Below are 5656 nucleotides of genomic sequence, written 5' to 3'. Positions count from 1 at the left end.
AGATCAAATCATGATTATCCACAATGGGAGGAAGAAAATTCAAATATTATATTATAAGTAAGGATTCATGTGACTAAGCATTGAAGAGTCAAATTTATAGTCATAAAGATCCATGTGATAATGGACCCACAACAAGCCAAGTGAAGTGTTTAATAAGCCATTGAATACAATAGCCCTCACTTTACTACTTTAGCCAAATGCAAGCTCTTTAATCTTCATGGCATAGCAAGAGCCATAGATCTCCTTCCACTTAGTAAGTTGTTGTCCCAGATCATCAAGTCATCAATTAATCATTCAACAAAGCTAAGATCAAATGGCCCTAGTCACAAATCCTAATGGTAGAATTGAACAAATTTATAACAGTCTCCCCCTCAACATTACCCGAGGGTCTGAGGATTTGAACTTGTGACCAAGCTCTACTACCACTTTTTAGAATATATAGTCCCCTAATATAACTAAGAGGGGATAGGTGAATTAGTTATCCAACTATTGGTACAATTATCAACCTTAATAAAACTTAACCACGTGAACAATATAATCACAAACTATAAAAAGATACTCATACACAATAACACTAGATATGTTCACTAGGGAAACCCTTTATTAGAGGGGGAAGCCTAGTGGGGATGGTACCCACAACATGATGTTGTAATATAAATATTCCTTGTTAGAGGATGGACTCTATTAGGAGTCTATAACAACATTTAGTACATATAAGTCCATGTTAGGAGACTTTGAATCCTTGATAGGAGATTCCAACCCTATTGGGAGTTGTGGAAGGAGGATGGACCCACTATCAGACAAATTTAGAGGCAAGACCAATGAACCTAGTGTCTAAATGATCTCTATATTGTCCCTTGTAGAATAATAGAATTATACTATACTACTCCTTCCTCTTTCTCTATTAGGTGTCAACCAAACTTTTTCTCCTTCTGATCTTAATACCATATCACAAACTTTCTATCCAATGATCCCTTGGATCACTTACTCACATTCACCAAATACTCTGCTCCTTTTTGTACTTCCTTTATTACTTTGCATTCAATACTTGATGAAACACTTATAAACAAAGAAAAAATATTTTCTCTGTACCGTATCTTAAAAATATTTCCTTGAGTCAATCTTGAGGCTTTCCCAATTAATTATAATATGATAATTAATTAATTCATAATTACAATAGCACTCTTGGCTCATAGTCTATACAACTTCCCACATGTGTGACACTAGGACTTAAATACTCACTAACATCACCATCAAATTGTCTTCTATCAGTGACTAACTATGCATCTCTAGATTATATCTTTGTTACAAGATATAATGTAATCACCAAAAACTACTTCTGAGGTACTTTGTCTCTATATTGCACACTATAAATTAGGCATATCTTTTGTACATTTTTTAATTAATTTATGTTCATTGAATCTTACTATTAGGACATAAAGTGGAACATTTCTTGACCCATGCATCACCTAATAATCAAAACTCTATTTGTATGACCTTGATCTCTATCTTCTACCCTTCCCAACTTTATAGACTTACTAATATGTTGACATCAATGACAAATAGAGTCATGAATGCAACATGTCAATACTATCACATGCTCGCCAATGCTTAGGATACTCCCCTTAAGAAATACCGTCATCACTCATGCTAACAATCTCTCCCTTTGGCATTGATGGAAATATAGATTAAAAACATCTAGGTTCCAAGAATGCCAAACAATACTTTACTATTGTAGCTTCTGTTCTCATCTTGTAAAATCCTCTTCATTACTGAAATCTGAAATCCTCTAGAACACTACTCTATTCTACATCTTCTAGATCAACATCATGAGTTGTTCACTAAGGAACTTCTTAGCTTCTCCTTCATTCATCAAAACTCCTCTTTAACATGAATATATCTAAATCTCCCTAAAAGCCATTGTTGGCCAAATTTTCCTTCCTAGCAAAATTGCCACATTTGAATTTAAATGATAAATGGCCACTTCCCATTTTAAAAAATATTCAACTACTATGGAAATATAAAATCAATGAAATTAAAACCTTATAATATTTCAATATCTTCTTAGTTTTCTTTTACCTCCCACAATTTTTTGTGCCATCTGATCTTGCACTGATCAACTGTGAGCACTTTCCTGCTTCTTCAAAGTGAACTACCTTTACATAAAGTAGGTAAGTGCCTCACTACTACATGGTGTATGGGTCCCATTTCTAATGGGCCATAGATGAAGTAAGGTATCATGTTGACATACCAATGCAAGCTGGAGTATGGCTAGGGTTCTATTAGCAATTGCTTTCCCACTTTTTGCCTTTTGTTAGACCTTCTGACAATATGGGGAAGTGACATCATGAAATATGGATTCGTGGGTCCATCCTTCTATGTGGGCAACCAGGGTTGGAAAATAGTGCTAGTTGGATGTGAGGTTGTCTTGAGGTACATGCTGAGTGGTTTATGGGCCTAAAAGATAATGGGGCAAGTGTAGTAATGAAAAATATTTTCATCAATTGTCAATATTCTATAGATCGATGTTCAATTCTTTCCTGCATCATGGAATTGTGAGAACTTTAGACATTGTGGGGAAGTTCCCAAAGGACACATATCTTTGTAGCCCTGATGAGGTAAATATTGCAATTAGCATTGATAGTTTGGTTAACATGTTTTTTTAACCACCACAATTAGGTTTGAGGATGTTGTAGTTAGTTAAAAGTAAAATGGTCAAACTACATGTAGACTATGTGGGGTGACAAAAAGAAATAAGATTAATGGCCCACATGGCCCATCTTGGTTGTTAGATTCAATTGACCTATTGACTTTATTGGTCTGTCAAGCTAACTATGAGAAAGAGATGTTTTCTTTCATGATCTGATCTTATTAATTCCAACAACTCTCCAATGAATGCCATGCCTAATGAATGAAGGAAACACTCCACCACCTTTGGTTTTATCCATCTACTTGGTCAAAGTGACTTAATGGCATCATTTTTTCTTCTGAAGGCTATTTTTTGGAAAAATATTTGATTTCATTGTATTTGAATCTATACCAAGATCATATTTTGTCCAGAGCTATTTGATTATTCTCTAAGTATTTAACATAGTGGTTTTAAAGTAACTCTAGTTAGAAATATCTCAGCTATGCCTAAGCTATAAAGGCAAACTTTGTAATCTTTGTAAAGGTTAAACTTCCTCTGATTCTATAGTATTTTTCTCATGCATACTACTATAATTTCTCATGTTTTTTAACCATTTTAATCCTCTACTAAGTCTATTTTAGCCATTTACACACTGTGCAAGATTACTTTGCCTCTGGTTAATGTTTTTGTCTATATTTTTTAATTTGCATGAATGTATCTACTTTTGACATTCAAATGATATTAAGTGACGTTTCTTCCGATAACTTTCTTTCATTTTTTGATTTACATATGATTGTTGAATTAAACAAGGTACGAATCTATATCATTTGAGGTTATAACTGGTTGACTGTGCATTCATGGGCAGAGATAAGTTCAAACACTCTATTTTGGTACATTAGCCCCATAGGTTAGAGTGGGTAGATTTTATTTCATGCATTCCTTCTCCCTTTTCTTCTCCAAGAGTAGTTAGGTGCATCCTGATAGCAAAGGAAGCTGACCTTCTCTAGAGACCCAGCCTCACAATTCAAGTCCCACAGCTTGGAGGTGATTTCCATGTTTTACAAGGTTATCCTTAGGTAAAAACTTTGGATAAGGGTGCAAAATTTTGTGACAAGAGTTTTTGGCATGCCCGGTGGGACTAGGTTCAAGAAGATTTCAAGTCTACTAGTTTCAAAAGAGAAGAATTTCAAGTTGATGACAAGGAAATAATGTTTCTCTTAGTATTCTAGGCTTTCAAGAGGCTCATTTCCACAAAACACTTGCGGACTCTACACCCTTCATATCTGGTTCCAGGCCAAAGTTGTTGTGACTTATGCCCAAAACTAAAATAAGGGCATCTTCTAGAGGTAATTTTTAGTATCAAGAGCTCTCATTTTCAAATCCTAGAGGAAGAAAGACTAGATTGCCTCTATCACCAATTAGGAGTACAGAGGAAATACATACCCCTACAAGATCAATTTCCACTCCTCCTATTGTTAGGTCTCAACCCAACAAGCCATTAGCTCATATTAATAGACTACTTTCTTATATGGCTAGATCTCATGCTTTTCCCCCTCTTTTATTAGCTCAAAGACATGAAATACCAATAGTTGCACCTAAAAGCATACCTGAATTTACTAGTGAAACTTATATCTCTCCCTTAGAACATATTCAAGAGGTTACAGATGTTTGTAATATCCATGGTATTACATTAGATGATGCAGCCATCAGACTCCTAGCTTCATCTTTAAAGGGAAAGCCCTACAGTGGTACAAGCATCTATCACATGGTTTTATAATAGATTGAGATGGATTAGGTGCAGGACTATATAAACACTTTGAGGACAAAAGTGACTACTTGTAACTTTTGGAATAGCTAACTACCATAAATAGAGCCCCTCACAAATGTATAAGTAATTTCAATTATAGATTTTAGAAAACATGGTATAGATCATCAGATTTCAATTATAGTTTCAATGCACTTAATATTCATATCATCCTTAGAAAAGAGAATAGACATGTTGATAGGCTTGTAGTAGTAGGTGCATCTTATGATGTGCCAGGGAATCTTGAGGAGGATAAGAAGAAATAAATCAAAGTGGCAATTAGGCCTACAGTTCTTGACAACAACACCAATTGGCAAGTGTTTGAATTTGATGCACAAATTGTAATATTCTTGTAGAATGAGGCAGAATTATCAAAGAGGAACCAATATAAGTTGCATAACCAGTATGGTGATCAGATCATTAATCTCAGTTCCAACAAATTTCCTAAGGGTTTCATTACCTTAGAGAGTGCCTTCAACCCTAATGACCAAGCAGAAAATAGAGGCTTCAACCTAGCTACTGAGAAAGGTGATTATACACCAATTGTAGTTGCTAATGGAAAGACCTTAAACATGGGGAAGGTATGCTCTAAAACTAAGCAAGAAAATTTCATTCTTCTATATCAAGAATTTAATGATATATTTTCTTGTACATATGATGATTTAAAGGGTTTTGACCTAAGGTTGTTTCAATATACCATAGACTTAATTGATAGCGTCAAACTAGTAAGATAAAAATAGAGGCCAGTGAATCCTAAAATTGATCCATTAATGAGAAAAGATCTATCCAAGTTGATTGAGGCTAATATAATTTTCCCTATCAAGCACTCATCATGGGTAGCAAACCTTGTCCCTATTAGGAAGAAGAATGGAGAGATTAGATTATGTGTGGATTTTAGGGATATTAACCAATCTTCCCTTAAGGATCACCATTCCCTTTCTTCCATGGATCAAATATTGTCAAAGGTTAGTGGCTCAGAGCGGTTCTCATTTCTTGATGGATTCTCTAGTTAGAATCAAGTTTTGGTCAAAGAGTTTGATAGGTACAAGACTGCATTCACCACCAAGTGGGGTGCCATTTCTTACAGTAAAATTCCTTTTGGGCTAATGAATGTAGGTGCCACATTTCAAAAGGAAATGAAGATGGCCTTCAAAAACATGATTGAAAGGTTTGTATTGGTTTACTTTGATGATATCATGGTGTATTCAAAGAATGTAGAAGAT

The sequence above is a fragment of the Cupressus sempervirens genome, chromosome 9, assembly GCF_028749045.1.
Source record: "Cupressus sempervirens isolate cs-2001-9-10 chromosome 9, ASM2874904v1, whole genome shotgun sequence".
NCBI classification, from domain to species: domain Eukaryota; kingdom Viridiplantae; phylum Streptophyta; class Pinopsida; order Cupressales; family Cupressaceae; genus Cupressus; species Cupressus sempervirens.
This window is presented reverse-complemented; position numbering follows the sequence as displayed.